Source organism: Oreochromis niloticus, linkage group LG20 (genome assembly GCF_001858045.2).
Source record: "Oreochromis niloticus isolate F11D_XX linkage group LG20, O_niloticus_UMD_NMBU, whole genome shotgun sequence".
Lineage (NCBI taxonomy): Eukaryota > Metazoa > Chordata > Actinopteri > Cichliformes > Cichlidae > Oreochromis > Oreochromis niloticus.
The window spans coordinates 32,460,194-32,486,056 of record NC_031984.2 but is presented as its reverse complement, the minus strand read 5'-3'; the positions used below and the strand labels follow the sequence as shown (position 1 = coordinate 32,486,056).

The following is a 25,863-nucleotide window of genomic DNA, read 5'->3' as shown; positions in this document are numbered from 1 at the left end:
ATCATTGGTGATGACCTTAACCCTAACTCTGTGCTACTTTTTAAAATTGTTTTCTGAGGTTTTGGCAATCATTAGATAAACAAAGAACATTTTTAGCTTTCCACATTTTTATAACGTATGGAAAGCTAAATATAACACATTTTTTAAAAGTCATTTTTGAGCCTCTTCAGAAGAGTTAAGGTTGGTGTTATAAAGTCAAAGTTGAGGCTGTCACCAATTATGACTGAATAAATAAAACTGAAAGTCTGCACTTCAATCATATCTTGACTGTTTGTATCAAAATGCATTGTTCTATTGTACAGAGGGAAATTTATAAAAACTGTGCTCCTGTCCAAATACTGGGATTTGACTGCATTTACTTCATATATGCAAATAGTGGAGTGCAGATTTTTAGCACCAAAGCTAACATAGATATAACATGGAGCAAATACCAAAAAATTCCATTACAACATCACATTACAATGCTGGTGGCAATGTAATGATCACTTATAGCGGAAACACTGGAGAGGGATGGTAATCTGTAAGTACAGCAGATGATGCATCCTGAGCAGAGGAAGCTATAGGACGGTCACACGACACCGGTGAAAACAAGAGAAGATTGGTGAGTAAATCAAGCTCAGGCCACACTAATCAAATAGCAGATAGAATGATTAAAAGCGGCTACATCACCACCTCCACTGACCCAACCTTTCTCATCTCCAAGTCTTTCCCATCTTGTCACTCCTATTCTCCCACCCACCCTCTCTACACAGACACTCCCACCCCACCCCGGACACCTCAAAACAGCACTTGAGAGGCTATTTTTTGCCATGCTTCACTAAATAAGGCCGTGGATCTTGCCTACACGGGTGGGCTGACAGAGGGGTGTGTGTCTCTGGTTCTTACCTTGGTATAAAAATCGTGGGACGGTGGGGGTTTCCTCTGATTATGCTGCTTTTCCCTCACTCACAGTGTTCTCATTCTATTGTTCTTTCGACTATTTTTGACACCCATATTGAAAAAAAAATCAACGTACAAATCACTGCTTATAAGCGGTATCAGATGACCTTTTATCATTAAAAACCCTTTTTTACTTTACTTAAAGAATTTGATATCTAAGTGTTTTTTTCTTTTGTTTTTTTTGTTATTGTTTTTTTTTGTACTCATTCCCTCATCTTTTTTTTTTTCTGGGGAGGAATTGCTTTTACCAACCTCTGGACGACATATCTGGAAAGTGACTGAGTGGAATATGGGAGCAAAAGGACAAGAAAGACAGAAAAGAGTAAGAAATAATTAAGTTTACTTTTTAAAAGCTCCCCCTTCTACTGCTCTTTTTAATTTTTCTGTTTTTTTTCCTCTTCCAAACGTTGCACCTCTGTGTTTCTGCATTTCCATTTTTCCCTTCCTTCTTTCAGTTCTTTTTCCATTCTTTTTGTTTTCCCATTTCCTTTTACTTTACCTTCCTGTCATTCATTTTCCTGCCTTTTCCTTTCTACCTTCCAAATCCTTCCTTCATTCTTCTCTATTTCATTTTATTCTTTACGTTATTTTCCCTCTTTTCCTTGCCCACTGCCTCTCTTTACTCCCGCTCTTTCGCTCTCCCAACCCCTCCCTCTCCCTGTCCCTCTTCCCGATTTGTCCTTCAGCTCTGTCAGCACTCACTATCTCTCTCCATCTCCTTCTCTGGTAGTCTGATCAGCTGTCTTCCTTCTAACTTTACATGGCCTGGTGTGGTGCGCAAGGACGGGCAGCTGCCGGCTGACGCATTTCACTGCCCAGTCATCACTTCAAAATCGAATCCTCTTACACAAACCTCTATGGTTTTCTTTTATGGCCACTATTTTTACTCTCAATTCTACATGCATGTCTTTTTTTTTAAATTCTTGGTCTGCCTGTTTTCCCCCTCCTCCTTTTGCATCCAGCAATGAGAGAGAGAGAGAGAGACAAGTCCCATGACCCTCTTCTTCTTTTCTCTCCTCTCCTCTCCTCTCTTTTCACTCCTTCTTTCCTTGTCCTCCTCCTCCCCTTTTCCTCTCCGCATCCTTAAACTCTCCATCGCTGATTCAGCTCCCAGGGAGGCGAGACTCCGCCTGCAGCGACTGCTTCACTCCGCATGGGCCACCATCCCCATCTGGATCACCTTTACTACGGTAGGTGTTGAAGTGCCTCAGTGTGTGTTTAGAGATTTGTAGAATAAGTGTTTTTAAAATTTTGCTTTCTTTGTTTTCAGAGTGCTTACACACTGCATATATTGTGTGTTTCTGTATGTGTACCATTGTTTTGTCCACCTTCTCACAGAGTACAGTATTTAGTTTTTTTGTTTTTTAGCTGCTGGTTTGAAAGAAAAAATTCCAAATGTGAGTGAGCGAGCTGGAAACAGTCTTCTTATTTATTTATTGTGCCGCTGTTTTTTGGGATTGGTGGTAGCAGGGAAACTGTTACAACATGCCGCATGTTGGACAGGGTTGAAAGGTCAAGGGTTATCTTTGAGGCTCTATATTCTGGACAGATGAAGCACGTATTTCACACTCAGTGGAAACTCTTTAGAATGAAAACTGGAAATGGTGGAAATGACACATTCGCTCTTTATGGAATATGAATTTACACAATGTACAGCAAGTTTAAAGTATGTGTTTTTATTATTATTTATTGTGCCATTGCCATTGTCTGTTTACTCAGATTGTTTACATGTACATGATACACATGTAAAGTCATCACACCGCCTCACATTTTTGTTTCGTCAGTTTTTGTAAAATTTTCCCCTGCATTTTATGCAGCATGTGAGCCACTATATTTCCGTATGGCAACAGCAGAACATAATGCATGGTGTTGAACACGGTGCAGCACAGGTGAGTTTTATCAGTTGCATCATTGTGTTGGGACGGCCATCCAAATGGGGCCTTGGCTCTATCTATAGACGGGACACACACATGTGTCACTCTCCAGAGAGAAGGAGCGAGAGAGGTTTAAAGTAAGAGCAAGGTTCTAAAAGTGTCCTGCATATGCTCCCATCCTTCTCTATCATTCCCCCTACTTCTCTTCCAGTGTCTCTCCTTCTCTCTCTCTCGCTGTGTTGCCGTTGTCCAGGCTAATTTTACCCAGTTAGCAGATACCAGGGAGATCAGCAGTAGTCAACTGTCTGTCAAGCATCCAGAGCACTGACAGGAGGTGGCAAAGTGTCGGGTATCTTTGCCCATCCCTGTAAGAGAGCACTTCCATAGCTTTACGTGCTTTAGCAGACACAGCTGACTGAAGGGAATCTGTCTATCCTCCACTTGGTATGAAAAGGAGCCTGTGTGAAACTTAGCTTAGCTTAACCGTAGGGACTCTGAATATTGAGAGGGTAAAGAAGGAAGAGGTTTAAATGTGTTTCAATTTCATTTGCATGTGTGAGAAAATGTTTTAGTACTTCACCTTGTTCTGAAGAAGTCCTGTCAGATGGTACATTCCAAGCCATGTATTGTAGTGGAGCAAGGGTGCACATTACACGCTGACCAGCTCTTGCAATGTGCAGGAACTGGCTACTTCTCCCCAGAGAATTGTAATTCCCGCCAGGAATATTGTGACTATGATGGCAAAGAGGCTAGATAGGTGGCTTAATTCTTCTTAATGTGTCTGTGTCTAGAGCTGGATTTGTAGTGTGCATAGCCCCTCTCATTTACCAGGCCTAGCTGGTAATTTACAAAACTTACAAAACGTTCCATCCCTGGGAGAGAAAAGAGGATAGGAACGAGAGAGGAGAAAAGAAGAAGACGACTGTGATTTATGGAAGAGACTTTTAGTTTAATTACTGGGCGGGCAGGGCTGATGTGTGCAGCCCCCATGGCACTGGTTACACAGTGGTAGGAACACACAAAAGGGCTATTGGGGCGGCTATAGAGAAGATGACATACTAGCTTCTGCATTTGCATTTGATACACTCAGGCAATTTGTGTGTTCAAAGTGCAGGACAAGACATGAGAGTCAGATTATGTAGCATGGAAAAGCAATATACAATATGTGAGTGGTTAGGCACAAACACAAGTGGGAAAAGGAATGCACGCAAAAGCTTTTACAAAATATCCATTTTCCACTTCACTGTGGAAGGACTCTTATATAGAGGAATGTGTCTTTTGTTTCTTGTATGTTAGCAAATAGAATACTGGGGAGAACTTTGTGCTGTGTCAATGGTATGCTTTAATGCACGCTTTCAGGGAGATTTTATTAGCTCTAATTGTCATTCAAGCTGAAAGTTTGACAGAACAAAGACAAAGAGAGACTTCCTGACATTGCAGATTAGCAGAAGCAGTGAATGCCCCATTTTTCTTTCTTCTCTATTACTTTTGTGGATGGAGAACATGCTCATTTTATCCTCTAACTTGTCTTATGTTAGTTAAATACCTTAATGGGGATCTTGACTGGAAATTAGAGTAAAACCTGTAATCCAAAAACCCACAGTTCTGCAAACAAACACACACACACACACACACACACACACACACACACACACATACACACACACACACACACACACACACACACACACTCTCTCTCCCAATAACCCTTACACGCTTTCTGCTGCTCCCGCCATAGGTTTTCTTAACGCCTCTCTCAGAGCCTTCATTATATGTCTGACGTTAGCAATGGTTCAATTCATTAAAAGCGCGACTCAGCCGTTGTGCATTTGCCTATAAATTGGTATTGATCTCTGAGAAGATGGGGAGGGTGGAGGAAGGGGGAAGGGAAGGAGATGGGGGATGTGTGTATTTATATGTGTGTACGAGAGGGAGGTTGGTTGGAGTTCGGGGCTGAGGCTAATAGGTGAGGGGAGACAGTGTGTGCCAGCAGGTAGGGTGTATGTCTGTGTGTGTGTGTGTGTGTGTGTGTGTGTGATTGTGATTGTGATTGTGGGAAGTGACTTCAGGTGAATAGGCTTCACTGGAGCAACAAGGGCAATTGAAGACACGCGCATACACACACACAGTCTATGAACACTGATATACATTTACAGATTGACACACGACGTATACATAGATTAATTTAATCCCCTCTGCCTTCTCCCCCTTGCTTTGCCCCCACTTTGTCCATGTGCAGCACCACATGTGCCATTCAAACCTCATCATCACCACCACCGTCTGCTCAGCATGGAAGTGTAGCACTGCTACAGTTTGACTGGGAAAGAGGCAGAAGGCTGAGAGAGAGAGCGCATGGGAGCAGGAGAGAAAAAGAGAGAGGGAATGAGAGCACATGCTATATGAGGGGGAGTGGGCAGTCAGGGGGTGACTGCATAGCATGGCAGCCTATAGACTGCATGGGACAATGTTTATGTGTGTGTGTGACAGAGAGAACGAGAGTGAGAGAGAGGGTAGATGAATGGGAGGTGACCAGTGGGACGAGCATCTGTGCACCGGACTAAAAGTTTTCAGTGTGAGGAAGAGGGAGAGATTATAAAGAGAGGATAGGGCGAGAGAGAAAGAGAGAATCAGAGTGAGGATGTTAGAGAGAGAGAGTGAGTGTGTGGCGAAACACACACACACAGACTGCAGAGGCAGCACCTGGGACACAGACTGAGGGAAGAGAGAGAGCGAAGCACTTCTTCTTCTACTCTCCTTTTCTTCTGTGCGTTTGCTTTATTGCTTCTTCTCTTTGGTGCATCGTCCCAGCTGAAGTGAGAGACGAGGGGAGGAGGGATTGGGGCGGGGGGGGGGGGGGGGGGGCGTGTGTGTGTGTGTGTGTGTGTGTGTGTATGTGTGCATGCTGGGGGGCTTCTAGCCAACATCTGCCTGTAGGTAAGTGCAACATCTCCCTTATTTCCCATCATTCTCTAACTCCCACACCTCCTTCACCCCACAGCAGCTGAACCTCTAAGTATGACACTCAAGGTGAATTGTGTGCTGTGTGTGCGTGTGTGTGTGTGTTTGAGAAAAATCACTTCATAATGTACAATATTTCAAAGCTGAGCGGTCACATGGTGGGCAGACATAGTGGCTTATTACAAGTGTCTTCTCATAGTGTTTTAAGCGTTGATAGTGACTTGTTGGTGGCAGCTGTAGGTGTTTTCTTTTCAACGAAAAAGAGTGTAAACTAGCTGCATGGATTTCTTCTTTAGTTTTAAATCACCTCGGCTCTCCTTCGGTCCACGGGTCAGAACAAAAAGCTGGGTCCTTATTCTAATAGGCGGAAAAGTTTGGCATGTTAGCATCAAATGAACTCTCTCTGCTGGGATGGGAGGAGTGAACCCCGAAGCCTGTGCTACTGGTGGGGGTCATAAATGCATTCAGTGGTCAGCGCAGTTCCTGATTCGACACTTTTTTTTCCCCTCCCCATTGACGAGCGTTTTGGGCTGGCAGCAAGGAGGAGGTGTGAGGCCTGATGCGCCACCAAGGACAGTGGCCTGCTTGGGGGACATACTTCTTTATATGCCCATATGAACAAGAGCAACTATGGAATGTAAAGAAGTATGTATCCCAGGTCGGGAGAAATTGCAGCGCAGCAACCTGAAAGAAACTTTAATCTTAACTGCAAAGCAAATCCACCACGATGAAGAAGATTTTACTTTAGTTCGACATACTAGCTGTAGATAATCTATCTGCATGCTACATGATCACAGGCAAGGTATGTGACATTTTTTTTGCCCTGATGTGGCCCAGTTGAGTCCAGTCAGCTTCTCAATGAGATACATACATTAGTAAAGTGTAGATGCAGCTGAACTCTGGTCGACATTTTCCACATGGCTGTCATAGATTTTCAGATTTCTCTTTCATTCTTAGTTCATTTGGACAAAAGTGGATTTTTTTCCCTACACCCTGTGATGGTGATGAGTTTTTAAGAAGTCCATTTTGTTTACTTTAAGAATACATTGTGTGAATTTGGTAATGCAACAAAATGACACAAGTAGACATACCCACATCACAGACAGACAGCAGTTTCCAGTAAATGGTGCAGTGATTAAATGCTTGCTAATGGATAGCATGGGCCTGAGAGGATGGTCAGAAAGAGGAGGAAGAAGAAGAGACTGGCTGCAGGCCTCTCTAACAGATTACTGCGCTTAGACGCCTGCATGCAGTCACGCTGTCTGGATCTGGCTTCGACTTGTTGGCCTACTTGTAGACATTTGAAATTAGAAGTCTAAATTTTTCACCTCTCGTTCAAGTTACTTGGTCTGATTGTTCTGTCAACTTCTTTGCAGTGGGGGAAGTTTATGTCTTATGGCATTTACAAGACAGCTAAGAGAGAGAAAAGTGACAGGAAAAGTGAAAGAAAAAGACTTACAATCAGGCAAACCCACAGTGTGAGCCTGTATGATATCTGTCTCAGGATGCTGAGCCAGCAGGACACGCAGGTCTTTGTGTAATCATTTTTTAGCTCTGATTAAGTATGTATGGGAGGCACAGTATGTCTATGTGTGCTGGAACAGTGACTAATCCGGGTGTGGTTTGGGAGCAGGTATAACAATCATGTCAGGTTTTAGTGTATGGATTTTGGCCTACTTTGTATATAAATACTGTATGTGGCCTACTTAAGGTTTACCTGTCCCTGTTTAGGTATTATTTGGGCCAGTTTCAGTGCAGTAATTTGGCCCTGGTCAGGTGTACACCCCAGGGTGCTGTGCCTGTGTGGGAGCGACTGGTCTGACAGGGATATGCAGTCGGATTACACTTCTTGCCAATGTGATTTTACAAGGAGGGAAAAAAGGGGGTGGGTCATAAACGCGAAGAACAGCTTTGTGCCAGGAAGAATTGTTTAACATTACAATACACGCAGTCGTGTGTTTGTTTCAAAGCTAATTAAGCTTCAATATGAGAGACAGTTCTAATCTTAGCAGGCACAGATGAAGAGGCTCCACACATCATTGGAGAACATATTCATAAAGACCCCCCGCCCCGTGCCCCCAACACGCACACACAAAGAAACGTAAAGTATGTGTGTTTGTGAGTAAGTACAAGTGTGTGAGTATGTTTTTATGTTCGAGGGATTTATTGCAGTGATTTTTAAGAAGCAGCGGGAAAGGTCGTTGTACTGTGGGAGAATTCAAAGATAGAAGGGCACAGTAGTAAGTGTGTGATAGAGGAGATGTGGGTGGGGTGGGGGTGAGGGTGGGGTGGTAAAGGAAAAAAAGGGAAACGAGAGAGCAGCATAGACTGAAGTGGGATCGGAGCGGAGGGAGTTGTGGCGAGTGAGCGTGTGAGATGAGGCGAGGCGAAGGCTGGATTGATGATGGTGTTCAGGGCCTCCTGTGTGTATGTGTGTGTGTGTGTGTGGGGGGGGGGGGGGGGGGTATGAGGTGGGGCTGGGCGGGTATTGTTCTGTCACTTTGCCTGTGTCAGCAGGTGGAAGCTCTCATCAGGACATTAAATATGCAACAATGCTGACTGCGGCACCGTGCTGAGACAGCCAAAGCTGGACGACTGGGGGGCCCCGCTAAAAGTAAACCAATGCCACCGCTTTGACTCGCTCTGCACTAGACAGTTATCCATCCATCCACACACACATACACATACTCACACATACATAAATACATACAGGCATGCACACACCTTGAGAACTCCAGCTTCTTCTCAGGGCTTCCCCGACCCTCTCTTCCAGCTTTTCTTTGCTGGCTGTTTAGTCCAGTGCCAAAGCTGGCTGACTTTCCAGCTTACCGACTGGCTGACTGACTTGTTTCCCCATTTGGCGTCCACACAAGGGCAAAGGCAAAGCTTGTAATCCACAGGCCCAGTGAGGGATTAGTGGTAGTTACATACAGATCAGTCATGTGGAACATTGACTGTAGCAACTTACAAAAAATTTGCCTCTGTGAATATGGAATTTAATGCAGAGCCTACAATCCAGCTGACTATACGCATGTGTAAAGAAGTGCTTGATTCACCACTCTCTGTCAGCTGAAGCACAACAGTCAATCAACCAGGGCAAGATTATGATAGAGGCCAAACCTGCATTTTTTCTGATTTTATACAGCCATTGGTGCAAGCTTTTAGATGTTTATGATTTTATGCCCCAGCCATAAAGTGATGCAGTTTCATCTTAACACTAGAGATTCACCAGGTCATTGGAGATTAGGGGTAGCATTGGGTTTTAGCCACATTTATTAAACAGAAACAAGAATTTGTTACATTTTAAGTGAAATCTCTTTACATTTCTTGTTAAATTCTATAAAAAGGAGTCAACATTAACTGAACTCCAACCCTAGCTTTAATCATCAATGGATTGTATATTGATGTTTCACCAACCACGCAGACAAGAGTGTCTGTTGAAGGATTAGAGCTCAGAGGATTAATTAATGACCCTTCCTGCTGAGATTTCACACAAACTAATTAAACAAATTTAATTTCAATTCAATTCAAATTCACCAAATTAACTCAGACTTTACAAAGTGATTCACAATCAAAATGAAGACAAAGACTTTGATTTAATTATGTGCAGTATTTCTCCTTAAAAAAACAGCTAGAGACCAGATTCATGTTTTTTTTCTTTCTTCAGACTGATAAAGCAACACTCACTGTTAATCTGCTGACTGTGCCTCACTAGATGTTCACCCTCACTGAAACAGCCATTCGTACTGTTAGGTTGATGATTTGTTGGACAATGCCACCAATGTTTTGGGATTTAAAAAAGCGTATTAATATATACATGTTTCTGTCCACCACTCATTGATTCTGATTCTGTTAGTGTAAAGAATGTTAGAGATTAAGTGACGTTTCTGCCAACTAGTAGGAGTGTCTTCTGATACCACAGTAGACTTATTTATACAACCCATACCATAAATTAATTACCTGTCCTTCTCAAATATAGCTCATCTTTAGTATCATTGCAAGGGATTTGAAATAATTTCCTACAGAAGCAGAATATATTTTAAAGCTTTGCAGCTTTTCACCAAGCTTGTCAGCTCTGCAAAGAACATATAACCTTAACGTATACATTGAAAGTGATAGGTAAAGATTGAAACAGCAATTTGTGATGGAAGGCAGCAATGGCAACTTTTTTGCAGCTTATGTGTAACCAAATCAGGAGGGTCTGTTTGGTATATATCCTGTGACTTTACAAAGTGCACACCACACAGGGTACATTATTGTATTCCAGAATGTAAAATCTTGTTAATGTGCTGCTGTCTACTACATGGGAAACACCATGTGTGTTTTTATTGTGTCAGTGCCCCTATGCGCATGACAATAAGGAAACATGTTTTAAGCAATTACCAACAAGAAAAACTTGCAGAAGCTAGTTATAGTGCTGATGGCTGACTTCAAAATTTGGAAAAACTTTTTCATTTTTACTCTAAAAAAGGTGAAAACATGGTTGCAGGGTTCTGCAGTACACAAGATACCCGTATCCCTGAATATAACTCGAATTTTAATCAGGGGTGACTTTATGTGGCATCATGAGGTGTGTAGTGATAGAAGAACAAATGGCTCCAAATGAGGCCTTTATATTTTTAATGGTGCCCTAGATAGGTGAGTTTAGTTTCTTAAATTGTTAATATGCCTCCTTGCACTGCATTTCTATGTATCTCAGAAGACAGAAGGAAGTAGAAGACAAGACTGTAGGAGAGAAGATTGTAAAGTCAGCCGTTTGATATTAAGTGTCAGAGTTTATTGCCGGGACTTTTTTCTCTTTTAATCATGTTTATAGTAAGTGTGCTTCGGCAGCAATCTACGGAATATAATAGGGGTAAAGAGTAATGGAAGTTGAAACAGATGCGGTGGAGTGGTAATGTATGTGTCGTTTCGTCCTGATACAAGGACACACACGTAGCCTATTATATCCCATTCTATGTTTATGTCTTAAAAGCTAATCTCAGGGGAAATGTACATCTGAAACCCCCTGCAAAGTCATTGCTCACACAATGGGCACATATATAAAACACACACATAGATGCCATCACACATACCGGTCTAAATGAAATGTGGGTATGGCCACATAAACACTCAGGAAGTAGTTCTAGAATGTATATGTAACACCAACAGACCCAGCCACAGTATTGATTCATCTGGCTTCTTTTTTTTATGTTCACATTACATGGTTGTAATGCATCTTTTCTGAGGGTGGTAGCTCAGTGATTTGTTTCTGTAGCTGTAGAAGCTTTTTTTATCTGTATCATCAGCAATAGGCTTCAGCCAAAGTTTGCAGTTTTCCAGTATATATAAACACATATATGTGTGTGTATGATTTACATTCATTGAATGAATGAAAAATGACTGAAGGATAAAAATGCTAATTGGAGGGTGTTTTTTTTTCTTTCCACTTATTTATTTATTTATTTTTTACTTAATATTCCACTTGTCTGGATGGTAGATTGTTTGAGATTTGTGCCACTACAAGCAGCTGTAACCCATCTAAAGTTTGCTAGGCTAGGCTAAGTATTATTTGACAACTAGTATAGCCTACTTTGTGGTACAGGTAATCTGAAGGTTTGTAGTTCAGTTTTGATGAATGAAATTGTGGTATTTTAGCACTTTTTCACTTAGCAGTAATTAGTAGATATGGATGTCTTTGCTTTGACTCCATGCGATTTATAGTTATAGTCTGCTAACCAAACAAGCTAGCATCAGTGGATAACTTAGTGCTCATGCTTCTAGGTCCTAAACCTAGCATGTTGTAGACAAAATACTGATGCTGAGGCTTAAAAAATATTGAATCCAAAACCAAAAGTTTTAAAAAAAAAGTTAATATATATAATCTTTGTTTAAGTATGCAGAGCTTTAAAAAAATGTAAAAACTCAAATAAGTGTACCTATATGAGCAGTGGTGTCTCTTTTTGGCCTATAAAAGTTCTCTTTGTCTTAGCCATTACAGGAGTGTTGTATAGACGCAGAAAGAGCTTATTGGTGATGGAACATGTGTCTTACAGTACATATGCCACTGGAATCATAAAAGACAATTTACAACCGATGAAAGAAAGAAGATAAGGCCTTGATAATAAACGGCTTCAGACATCTAATGAATTTCTCATAATTATGGGCCTTAAAAGTCAATTAGTTAATTGGCCCAGCGGTTTAATGTTAGAATGATGGTGCATCAGTTCAAAGGAAACCTCACAATCGATGAAGAAAACACAGCACAATCAGAAAGCAAATTACAATTTATCATTTAGCGATTAAGCCATACGTTCTCTTTGAGTGTGTCAGAGCCAAAAAAGATTCACCCTGCCCCAAGCGTACACGCACACACACACACACACACACACACACACAGTGTGGCTCCAGAAAGCAGATCAGTCGCTTAGGCCGGGACAGGGATCAATGTTGAGGTAATTTGTTTCGATCAATTAAACAGACATCTGCTTGAATTAGACTCCAATAGACTGCAAAAGACCCAACCCCTTACTATCCTTCTGAGTGTGCTGCACTGCAAAAAAAGTGAGTTCACATTAAAGCACTAAAAGCTGAAGAATCTAACATTCCAGCAGTGCATAATTGATAGTAGCAGTTATGGGACACAAGTGGGGTTTATAATCTGTAGTTGCTTTCTTCTAGTATCTGCTGAACGCTCTTAAGATGCAATGCAGAGAGGAAAAGGCAAAACTTTACATGTGGACTGAGCAATGCTACGGGCAACTTTTACTCTTGTTTATTGTGCAGGAGGTAGAGATGGGTGGGTGGGGGTGTTTGTGAAAGACAATTGCATTAACCCAAGTCGAATTTAATGGCTCCCACTAGTATTCTCTTTACATCAAGCGATGCTGCTGACATCACAGCCTGTCTGACGTCCGTTACTGCATGATATGAGGAGAGGGGGTCTGCTCCCTTCAAATGAACACGCAGGATAATTGTTATGCAGTGAAGCTGTGAAGCAGAGGAAGTAATTAAAGGAACAAGGGCACTGTGGTGGTGCTGGTGGTGGACTACATCCCCCTCCTCTGCATCCCCTCTGCTACTGTTTCTCTCTGCTCGCTGGAGATTACACACATATTTTCACATGCAAGGTCCCCTTATGTTGACACCCCTCCTCCCCATGATTACCGCCAGGGTTTACAGTTATCCTGATATTCTAATTACACTCTGTCTGAGTTTATAAGGTCATAACATTTACAATTTTACGACACAATAGTTGTCTGTTGACCAAAAAATTAGAAAAGGGCATTTCCCCACTTTAATTGTTTCTTTTGTGGCTATCACTTGTCCCAGAATAAGCACTTTTTTTCTTTAATTAGTTCAAAATACATTTGGGTTATTGAACGAACAGCTCCAGTGTCTTTTGTAATGCAACTCCTGCCTGAGAGCACTGCCATCCATCTCCTGCAGTATTTCAAAAAATATATTGCCTGGAGAGGCATCTCAGGGAATATAAAGTAGAGTTTCACTGATGTATCTCATAAGGTATATCTCAGAATATAATGCATTCTTGGGAACATTGTTATTTTGATTACTGGTTATGAGAATAGTAAAGAAAGACTGTAGGAAAGAGTGGTTTCATGTACTCATCTTTAGAGGAATTCTCATGAAGAAACACAGGAGGAACTGTTATAGTTCTTAAAACCTGTATAAAATATTTATGAATATGTATCAATCTATTAAAGCTCCTTGGGGTAACAGTTGTTGTGATTTGGTGCTATGTGCTATACAAATCAAATTAAAACTGAATTAAAATTAATGTTAATTGGTTAAAATAAAATAACAAAAAAGCAACAAAAAAAAAAGAGAGAAACTGCTGTAGTTTGTGCTGGTAATGTGGTGTAGACTTCCATCATGAAGTCTAGTTAACTTTTTTAACATTTTAATCATATTGTCAAGAACATGAATTCTTTTCAGTTATATTGATAGTTAGCAATATTGACAATGTCGGCACATTATAAGTAAGCTTAAATCAGCATTAGAGATCCTGCCTCCTTCTTTGGATATCTTCTACAAACAATCACTTGGTAACGGTGGGGCAGAAGAACGGCCTTCTAACAGGAAGAGCTTTCTTGAACCAGGTTCATGCAGGGGCAACCCTTAAATACAACTGATCTCAGGGTGAGTGGAAAGAGAATACACGGAAGAATACAATAGATTTAACCCTTTGGCTCTTATCCAGTCAAGAGCACAAAAATTTTGCATAGACCTTCATTTCTCCAGAGAATGAATCTTGTCTAGTCTGCACATGCCCTCTAGTGCAACTATCAGTTTTGAAATTGGTGGTTTGTAGATGTTTTTTGTAACAGACTGGCAATTGAAATCGTAATTTTGACCAAATTTAGGAGAAATTACATTACTTACTGAATAAACTGGCACCTGCATGTCTGGTGTCTCAGTATCAATGATCTACATTAAGTGTAGTAGTTACCCATGCGATTTCTATGTGCATACAGCACATCTTCTGTCTCAGTGGGGTCTCATGCATCATTCTCCCTTCAGTCTACCAGAGGAGGAGTGTAATTGGGAGCAGTGTGCTGGAGTGCAGAGTGTCAGGGAGTCAGCAAGCCAGCCTGCCACAGCCAGTGATACAGGACGATAGAAGAGGAAGATTAGTGGAGCAGCCTGCAAGGCAGCAAAAGCAGTGAGTCAGCTGTGGACTGTCAGCTGGTAAAATGACCATGTCAGTCAGGGAGTCCGTCAGTCAAGCAAGCGGAGCGCAGAGTCGGGCCTCTCTTCCCTCCTGTAAGTGCACATATAGCTAAAAGGAGGAGAGTGCAGCATCGGGACAAGGCTAATTAGCATTCCCCTGTCATCACCTCACTGCTCAGAACTTCTGTTATTGAAGAGGAAGGAAAAAAGAGCAAGGTAGGGGACAGAAAAGAGAAAGGAAGAAGGCAGTTGTGGTGGCACAAAGGCTACGTTAGATCCCCTGATGGGAGGAAGGGGGTCAAGGCTAACGAGAAAGCCAAGGAACAAATGATCAATAAAAAAAGGAAGAGAGAAACAAAAGAATAAGAGTAGAATTGTAAAGAACATGAATTACAAAGAGAGAGAGCCAGTCGCAGAAAGTAAATCTCCCAAACCCATAAAGAGTTATGCGTTGTGATCTGTTCCAACGATCATTGTGTGCTTTGAGATAATTGCTTCCATTTTGTTGCACAGAGACTATTACAGTATATGATAGCTGGATTACCATCTGTAACAGTAGGCTTTACACACCAGAAGTATTGCTGTATCAGCAGCAGGGCTACAGTAGAAACTATAGGTTTAGTGAACAGCATGAGTGGGTTGTGTATTAGCCTGGGGCTATTGTAGCAGTTATGGTCTCCTTTCAAAGAATTCCACTTCGTAGAGTGAAAACATTTTTTTCCTGTCGGATCTGGGGGCATCAGCACGACACCTCAATGGGATCAGATCTCATTGTGGATTTGAAAAGAACAAGCTGAGTGACTCTCTAAAATGATCCTGGTGATTGTGTGTAGTGAAGTGATATTCTGTTTCTAAAATCAGAACGGACAGACGTCCACTCCAACTGTTTTTGCTCAAGGCCCTACGCGGGCCTTTTAACAGCCAGAGACCTCCTGCAGAACCAAGATCAGGAAGGAGCAGCTATCTATCATGCCTGCTTGGCCAGTAAAGGAAAAACAAGACCAGACTTGCCCTCTAATCAGCAAGTCTTCATCAGCTGAAGAATAGGGATGCAGTCCATGGCAAACCAATGTAGATGACTTATCATTCGTTCTCGTTTTCTAATAGAAAATGAATATGAATATGTTACTAAATAAAATTAAAATAAAAGCTTAAATACTAGCTGTGGACAAAACAAAACAAAATTAGTATGGACTACTACAGTGTATTCCACATTATGATGTGCCAAAAAGTAGCTTTAATATTTTTAGTGTAGCTGGTGACCCAGTATAGTACATTGAGAGTTACATTAATGTCTTATGTTTTAAAAATTCCGATTCTGACAGACAAAATCCCAACTTTCATAGCACAAATAAATTTAAGACTGTACATCAACAGAAGATGGTATGGATTTTCTTATGTTATTTTTGATGAAAGTGCTTATAATTGCTTGCATTTACTAGGACACTGTAATAGACTTCCATGTTGCATTAAAGCTGCAGGTTTCTTAGATGTGCATTGCTTTGATTTTTCTCTGCTGGTTAGTCTGTGGCCAGAAACACAGATTTGAGAGGGCTGAGCTTCATGAGGCCAGGTCATGGTAGTGGCACAGAGAGATGGAAAGTCAAAGAGAGAGGATGAAAGAAATAGACACTCTTGGACTCCTGTGGTTTACTATGGGAACAATAAGGCTGCATGAGAGCAGGGCATTTTGGCATCACGATCACTAAAAGTGGACAGAAAGAAAGAGGTGCAAAGGATGAAGGAGGAACACTTATTGGAAAAATGCCCTCTTCTGATTATCACTGAAAGATCAGTGAGAAGTTAAAATTTTGTTGATGTGGCTGGTGGAGCTCACTTTTAACCATTTATTTAATCTGTACCATTGAGTAAGCTGTGCATCTTGTGGAGGGTGTAAAATTTTCATGTGAAAGGTAACAAGTTACAGTAGCTTTCTTGTATAGTGGAGTAAAGAGCACAGTTATTTTATGTAAACGCAGTGGAGAATGAAAGCAGCACAGATTTGTTCCCTTAAACTTTCTTACAGTCTCTATTAGAGTCAGACCAACATTGACATTTATTTAGAGTCCAGTTTTCTTCCACATGATTGTGATGCACGCCACTGACTCCTTCATTGCACTTTGTTGCTCTGTGGCATCAGTGCCGTGACGTATTGGCCATTGCAATAATGTATGTGAAGGACATCATTTATGTGTTTCTGTGCCATCAGAGACTTGCGATTAACATCTTAGTTTGACGCCCTATAATGAGAACCTATCTGTAGTTTGTGCACTGTATCGTTGCTGAACAGGTTGCTTTTCATTTTTTCTTTATCGTTTTTACTCTTAAGTGGAAAGAATGAATGATGATAGTAAGAATAAACCTAAGCAGTAAAACTGTAAACTGAAAAAAAACAAATGTCAAAAAAGATCTTTTAGCTAAAACCAACCTTGTTGAGTTGCTCACTACTTTTATTTCACATACCTGTGTGGTCCTTATTCATATGATGACACTGATTAGCCCTGCTTTAAATGACACAGAAGGCTCAAACTTGTAGTTTACTTATGTTCATAATTTAACATGATAGCCAAATTATTCATCTATGACCAACCAATGATTAGAAAATCAATGAAATCTATCAATAGAATGATACAGTGTAATTCTCTTTATTCCCACTATGTTGCCTGTAAGTGAAAACCTTATCACTTTAGTTACACCTACCCATCCCGACACACGTCTTCACAGAAACAACCAAGACACTCATCTGCCGCTGATTGTAATCTAGATGGCTCTAACTAGCTCAGGCCCTCTTTTAGTTCCTTTTGTCCCACGTTAAAACAAGGATGCTGTAATTAAGCCTCTCCGTCTCTGTGAGCTTTTCAAGCTTTAAAAGAGTGGGTGTCCCACTGTCTGGTAATAGAAAAGAACATGTCAGCCAGGGCTATCTTTACACCCGAGTGCCCATTCTGACTTTAACTGCATTGGATTTTTTGTTTCACAACAGAGTGTATATCAAGCATGCCTTTGTGGCCCTGCTGCAGCCTGTAATGCATGACTAAAACACCTAAGTGGCAGCGGTGGTTCGTTAAGAAAGGAGGTGGGAGGAGTGGGGAGAGGTACGAGGAATGGGGGTGGGGAGGGGCAGGTTGGAGCGTGCTCAGAGTGACAATCAGCCTGCATAGGTAGAGAGAGAGAGAGAGAGAGAAGAGAGGGGGAGAAAGAAAGGTGAAGACAGAAGGCAGGTCTGCTGCGGTTTGGCAGCCACTGCATATGGATCATGACATCATTCTCCCAGCTCCGAACCGGATGACGTCTTCTCGTTTTAATGTCGTTCAAAGAGTTCTTTTAAAAATCAAAAGCCTGCACATTAAATTGTTTTCATTTAACTTCTGGAGCACTCTTCGTTCTCCTTATCTGATCTCCTTTTGCTTGAGAAAAGGGGGCTTTTCTCTTCATTACTGTCTGTTGGAGCCATTTATCTCCTCTGCTTTGCCAAGAAGTTTACTGACAGCCCAGTGTGCAGGATTTTTTTATATCTTTACGTTAGTTTATGAGCGCGTAATTACAGATATTGGCTGTCTCCAGCATATTTAGACACCAATTCCATTTAAGTTTTGAAGCTACATCTCAGCATTTTCTATCGCATAAAAATCACACACAACTACATCGGCAGGGATAAGAGCTTTCCTGTGCTTTTTTTAATGTGTGTGTGTTTTAATCTCATTAATTGATGGTGTGCTGCTATAGTGAGGATAGGTCCAAAGGGCAGTAAAACTGTGGTAGACTCACATGTGTGCTATGTGAGGCGATCCAAATAGGACTTTAGCTTTCAGAACATATATTTGGTGAAATTACCAAATAAAATGGCTCATTAAGGGCACTTACTATCTCAACCTTTGCTCTTAAATCTGCATTATATAACTTTTTTCATTTATCAAAGTCTTGTCCTTGTAAATGGGCTATAATGTAACTTTAAAAATAGACGTTTTTGCCTTTAAGAGCTAGGAGTTAATATTACCATTTTTTAAACCATAGCCTGATTAGTTACAGCCAACTGACTAACCATATCTCACTTGCTAACATTGTCACTAGCAAAGTCATACTTGAGAAGAAATGCTACTTCACCAGAAAATATTAGCCACAATGCTAACTTATATGCAGTGTCAAACTGTATGGATTTTGTCTTAATTGTGCAATAGCACAAAGCCAAACAAATGCATGACTAACATTTGTTTTCTACAGTAATATCCAATATGAGAGCAGAGGGCAGAATAGCTAGTGTCATGTCTAAGTGTGTTTGTTGTCATTATGCTAATATTCATAATATAGACATAATATATCTTTGACATATAACATAGCAGTATAAAAGTGCAGGACAGTCTAATGTTTGTCTCATCACTGTTTTAACCTTGACTAGCTCATGGCTAGCCCATGCAGTCTGCATCCAAACTGCATGATGGCAAAAGTTTGTATAGAGCTCCTTAAATGAAAAGTATTTCACTCCTGCCAAGTCTGAAAACTGACAAAGTCCTCCAAGAGAGGGTTTATTAAGGATACAGGCTTTAGTCCTATTTGTAAAAAAAAGCAAATTAAAGTGCTGAAAACAGTCAAATGCTGTTTAAATGTTGTGGTGGTCAACAAAGAAAGGCAGGGGAGGGCCAGAGTGTGAGGATATAATTAAATATATCATCTAAATAGGTATTGATCGTCTTAAGGGTGTTGCCGTTAGATTAAAAGGTTAAGGAATAAAACGACTTTGAGGATTAAATCATTGTGAGGTAAAATCAAAAGCAGCAGAAGATAAATGCTGCAATAATTACAAAGTATGAGTGCTGCATACACGCTTAATGAAAGAGACATTAAAGATCCCAAGCTAAGATACATTTAATGGCCACAAGCAAACCCGATCATGGTATTTTATCCACTGCAAAGAGAGGTGAGTTTGGAAGACACAAAGGTCAACCAATTGCCCTCACTGTTTATATCAACGTTGCTCCACAATTTGAACTACAGTGTTGAGGGCCGTAGCAACCCTGAGACGGTTGATAAAGAAAGAGTCGTGGTGCGGCACCTGAGGCAAGCAGTCGTCACAAGGTCAGGAAACTTTTTTCTTTTAATCCAATAGACGTGTTTTATCTTCAGGGAGAGAGCGAGGAACCAGCTGAGCAGAGGATAAAGGGCCCTGTTACACTCCTGCCTCCCCCTCTGATCAACCAATCAGGCATGGGAATAGTGCTGAGTCAGCCGCTGGGTGCTGCTCACGTCCGAATGCTGCGGAGGAGGGGTCGGTGGTAGAAGAAGAGCCAGCCAGGCAGCCAGCCGGTGTCTGCAGTGGACTGCAGCAACATTAGCACTGCTAACCTCGTGGCACAGGGCCTTTGATTTTGGAGAGGTGCTGACCCACCAGCCCCCAAGTCTTTAAAGGCTGGTCTCTGCTGATGGACTTTTATTTTACATCACATCTCCCATAGAAATTAGATTTAATTGAAATGTCTAAGCTTAGTTTGATGATATACGTCCCACTTTTCCCTCTGCCTCTAGTCACTAGGTAATTAGAGGGAATTAATACAGCCAGCCACAGAAGATAAAGTTTACAGCCTGACCACAGGTCAACTTGTTTCATTACTATGGTGCGCCTTGCATTAAGCTAATTACCAGCTGGCAAACATCTTCATCAGACATGCACACAGACCTTCATTAGGATGCTTTGTCTAAATCTGCTTCATTTAAATGCCGCATTACAGAAGATTATTGTGGCTTTAAGTGGATTTTAATGGCTATTTTGCAACAGTGGCCCTCAGAACCATCAGGGGTTTCACACTGATGTGACAGGAAGTGATGCTCTGACAGGTTTCCTGGCCTCGCCCTCCCACAGTATTGGTGCTTGATGGAGAACCAAGGTCTGGCAGTCAGTCAGCTAGAGAGACCGAAAAAGCAGTAGGACACTGAGAGGCAGAGCACACGACATGGTCAGCGAGAGAAGAGACTGATAGAGTGAGGGGAGTGGCTGCGTATGGCAGGTTGTATTAGTGCAGCCCCCGGCGTCAGGCCATACATCCGAAATGAAAATATCATGGTGAGCAAGAGTGACAGAGTCCACAGCGGGACTGATTTCAAAGTGTCACTCCTCCTGCTGGGGCCTTACTTAGCAGTGGGCTGGCAGCTGCTTCTTAACACCACCTGTGCTGTGTGAGCCTCCCCAGGGACGCCGTGCACCCCCACTGACCTTCCCACTATGACTCCCTAACTGTCTTTACCGCTCCGTCTCTCCCTTGCTCCTCTGCCGGCGTCCAGCTGTCCATAACCCTCAACTCCTCCTCCCCTCTGTCTCCAATATAAGGGCAGGAATGCAGCGGACAGCACAGTCTCAGAATAGAAAAATAGCCAGCCTATCTCCAACCATGCAGTCAGCTTCATAGAGGGCACCTACAGTAGCAGCAAGCAAGAGTGCCCACACACACACACACACACACACTAAGCGCCCCGACCCACATATATAAAGTCCACTTCACTGAGCTCCTGAACTGCTAAACTTATGAATGCTTAACACCTTTACTTATTGTAGTTGTGATCTTGACAGAGTTGTCTTACAGTTTAATGTTGAAAGAGCACTCACCGGTGAAGCCTTCAGCAGGCATCTGAGCGAGGTTAATGATAAAACACTCCGTTTATAATGATTCTGTTTGATGTCGGATCTGAGTGGAGGTGTGTGGGGTGAAGGAGGGTTGCCTGTTTGATGAGTGTGTGGGCCACAGATTGCCAGAATAAAGCGCAGGCAGGAATTCTCTCCTTAATCTACTGAAAATCCTGCTAAGAAAAGGATTCAGTGTGTAGCACTTTCTCCTCTGAAGTTGATAGTTGTGCTTGACCATACAGAGAAGCTTGCCGGTTAGTACTCGGCCTCACCACCTGTCCTGTGTGAACATACTACACATGCACAGTTCACACTTGGAACACCAGGATCAAATATAGACATGAGAATCCACACAGCATTCTCTGTTGGAAGCATAGAGTACGCACACACGTGCACACTGCAGTGCTGCATGTTGCAGAGGTAGAGCAACTGCAGCTCGGGGACAGGTAGAGAATTCAGGCCATGCAAGCTTGTCCTCTCCTCTGTGTGCTACTTCCAGCTTTCTTCCTCCTGCCATTCTCCCTTCTCTCTTCCCCCTCTTTTTTCCTCCTCACTCAAGGATGCATCCTCCTCATCAATTTGCTGTCCTCATAGGTTGGAAGTTTATTAAATAGATGGAAGGAGAGAGAAAGAAATACTGAACGGACCCTGTCTTTACATCCGCAGCTAGTATTTTAGCTTTTTTTTATGCGATTTGTGTTAGGTTGATGTATTTGTTATCTTGACAGATTTGATACAGAACTGAAAGTTCACAATTACACATGTCATTTTGTAAGTGCTAAATCTCAGTAGAGCTACATACAGCATGCTGTGACTGTTGGACAACATTATTTTTTTATTCAAATTGGTGCAAACAGTGAATTTCTTCAGCTGTGGATTTACCCATATTGTTGTTCCAGTATTGTGCAGGTGGGACTGAGTTAGAATAAACTGTGTGTGTTTTCATTGTCACCAGTGGAATAGGAAAGATGACAACTGAGATTTGTTGACAACTAGGAAAACTGTTGAAAGTTTAGTCAGCGTTAGCGTATTCACCCGTTGAGTTTCCCCCACGGTTCAAAATGACCTTCACCAACAAACCCAGTCCAGATACCTGCCACAAAAGACTCCGGTGAACACCTCACAAATGATGACTCAGGACAAAAGCTTGAAGAAAAAAAATGCTTTTGAAAATATAAAATATCTGAACTTATCTGAATTAGTTTATATATGACCACATGTCTGTGTTCTTGGATTTGAATGAGTTAGGGGTGGAGCCAGGTTCAGTACAGAGAAACTGTTGGCAGGCTTAAGCAACTTAAAAAGCTCAGCCTATATAAGCTTGGAAGGGTACCCGGTGAGTTACTTGTGGCCTTTCTGTTAGAAAGCTCCATTTGGAGTTTAGAGTGGTCTGTTCGAGCCAGTTTGTATCTTATGCTACCAGTGCACATATGGTACACATCTTTTCACATTAGAGTTCAAAACAAAACTTTACTTTAATAATTTTTTAGTACGAGCTACCCTTTCCCATGTCCACTTATGTATCGGATCCTTTGTTAATATAAAAACTGTCTTTAGCAGGTTTGTCATTTAAGTTAAGCCATTGATTATCATATAAGATCAGTCAATTACGAAAAAGTACAGTCCAAACACAACATATTTCAATACGATTCTAGGGCCACGAGTCAGCTTAAAAAGTTTATTTTCTAATGATTAACTGATTAGCAAGGCTAATTGAACCAACAAATGAGTGAGTTGTTCCAAAGACGAGCAGAGCCGTGCAGCAAGACTGCTGAGTACATCATCTTTATGCCACCACACTGAACAGGCCCAACTATGGGCCAGAACTTAGTGCATAGATGTGAGAACAGTAACGGCTGGTGAGGAGAGACTGGGTGAAATGGAGAGAGGATGAGATGTTCCACATATAAGGCTAGAGGTCAATGCGAGTTAATTTTCCTGCTGTCCTATCCACTGGCTTCATTAGCAGTATTGGCAGTTAGGTGATGAATTCATTGGTTTTTCAAGTTTGTCTGCAACCATTGTTTATATGTGCTCCTCTCTTATCTCTCAGGGCCCCCCTTTTCTGTTTTTCTAATCTCTTTTTCGTCACCTGTCCTACCATGCTATTCCCCTTTCTCTGTCTCACCTTCTGGCTCACTCACTCTCTTCTGTTCTTCATCTTTTTCCCTTGTTCTTTTGCAATCCATATCTTTTTCATATCATTTGGCTTCTTCTAAGCAGTAACATGCACTCTTTTAAGGGCAGCATTTTTTTTCTAGCAATCAATGCCTGTTTGCTGATGCATTGTGCAGTTTGGTTTTTTGCAGCTTGTACAAATTTTTTATTAGTGCTTATTGACTACACTTGGGTGTGAACAGCCTCATTTCTTATCATTTCCTTCCTCTGGCTTTGTCTCTTTCAGGCATCTTCACTTCTTCCTGTCACCTCTTCTGGACCAGATTCTACCCTAAAATGCTTTGCTAAAGCTGGTAAAATGGAACCAAATCAACTGTTCAATGGATTTGGTCCCCTTCAACCAGCTGTAGCTGTGCATTGATCACCCCAATCCACATTCAGAGTGACAAGAAAAAACCCCTGAAAGACTGGAGTTAATTAATTGGAAAACTGCTTTAAATCTAAAACTGAGGTTAGATTTGCTTCTTTATTGGACGAAGATACAAAGCCATTCATGGATAATACACAGGATGCACCAGTTACTGCTTGGATTTATCTCAATCGTTCAGTTTGCCCAAAAGACACTCAAGTAATTTGCTTAATCTGAGTAAAACAAGGCAGGTAAGTAATTATAGATACTACATCTTGTCAAATTTGTACTTTTTGATGTGCGCTGCTGTAATTGCATTGTCCTTTGGAGACTTACTTTATTGTTCTTTCCAGATTTGTCAAAATGTGTGCTTCTTCTAAAGGGTGGCATTGTTGAAAACTTTGAGAAAAGATGCTGTGTACGAAAAGCACTAGTGGAAATACATGCATGTACAGATTTGTCATTGACACCAATGCAAATGTCTAATCAATAAAGCCTAATCCTAGTGTTCATGTGAAATGCCGAAGTGGTCTCTTCTTTCAAAGACTTACCTGGGAGAGCAGTAAAATGTGTTGTGCTAAGGCTGGAACTAAAAGGATATATATATATATATACATACAAATACACTGGGCTAAAAAAAAAAAATGGGTCAGAATAACACTGACACAGTATTGGTATAACAGCTTAGTACCAGTTATCAAATGTTAGTGTGGGCTTTATATGCTGAATGTCATCTTACACCTGCTCTGATGGGGTTGGATGTCCCATCTGAGCGGGACTCAAAGGAAAACTTTGTTTTCTGAAGAACTCCAGTGATTAGACCTGATCCAAAATAGATCCCAAACAGAATAAAGTTAAAGTTAGACATATACAAAAATCCTAACCCCATGCTTTGGAGAAAGATAACATTTAAGATGATATTTAGAAAAAAAGAAAGCACACCAAAATTTATTTTCACACACCAAAGATTATATTTTCTGTAGTTGTAATAATAATAATAATAAATAATAATATAGGAAGTGATGCACCTGGACATGCTTACATACTTCAAGTTAATATTAAGTATCACGATTAAAGACACGCCGGTCCATTATGTCCGTTTCACTCTGTCTCTCCAAAGTGTGAAATGAACACGCATGCAGAAGTTGCAGTACCAGCAGGGGGAGATGATATATTTCCAATAAGTCCAAGAAATCGCTAGTGACCAAAGAAGCTATGAAGTAAAATCCAGGGTACTATTATGCCAGAAAGGATTAACCTAGGTGGCTGATGTGTATTTACATTTAAATGTGTTAGCAATATCTGTTTCAAAACCTTCCGATGATTGGCTGAAAAATAAAATATCTCCCTCTGCTGGTAGTGCAACGTACTGCAACTTCTGCATGCATCGCCAAAGCGTGAAATGCACACGTGTCTATAACTTTGCTATGATACTGGTTTGAATAATCAAAGCTATTATAAAAATTAAAAGAAAAATGATACTTTTGCCAATTTGGGTATAGGACAGATCAAAATTTAGCAAAAGTAAAATAAAACCTTGTGACTGAATGAGAGTCAGTGTAATTTGGATTCAGACACCGTTTCTGGCTTGGTTTCCATTATTTATACCTGGTGGTCACTACTGTTTTTTCTGTTTTTCCAACAAGATTGGACGTAAACAGCCATAAACACAAAAAGGCACATTTTTAGTGGAGGCGTTGGAAGGGCATAAAAAAAGAAAAAGCATGCTTTTTTTCCCCAGTGCATTTATTTGACATTGGATTTGTCTACGATCTAATGCCTATTTGTACAAGCCTCTAAACAGTCAAATTATTGTCCTCACACACCATAATGGTGCAGTGGCACGCAATGTCATCTCACAGCAAGACAGTTCTGGGTTCAAAGGTAAAGGTCCTGAGAAGGATGTGATACCCTCTTTTTTCAACTTAATGGAATGCTCTTTTCTACATTTCAATAACTTTGAAAAAGACAGCATTTTAACTTTATGTTTTACCCAAACATTAAAATTTTTTATAGAGCTGGAAAAAAAAGACAATGTCTTTTCACTGAGGTTTTGCTGATGTTAAAAAAAGACAATTAAAAACTACAGTATGTGGCATCAGTAGTACAAAACAAGGTCAAAACACAACAACAACAAATACAGACTTATATTGAATGGCTTCCACCTACAGTATGGGTACTTGATTAAGATAACTAAGGTTTGTAGTGTAGAATATGAATGATGATGGAAGTGAAAAACAAACAAAGATGTCAGAAATGTAAGCATTGTTAAAATGATCTGT

General features: G+C 41.1%; 1 long non-coding RNA gene across 1 annotated transcript; it reads left to right on the top strand.

Moving 5' to 3' along the window:
• The first annotated feature begins 944 nt into the window (after positions 1-944).
• LOC102077293 (uncharacterized) lies at positions 945-24,100 on the top strand. Its single transcript, XR_269946.3, has 3 exons — positions 945-1,261; positions 2,047-2,129; positions 23,459-24,100. It is a non-coding gene; the product is annotated as an uncharacterized LOC102077293 (long non-coding RNA).
• Positions 24,101-25,863: the final 1,763 nt, after the last annotated feature.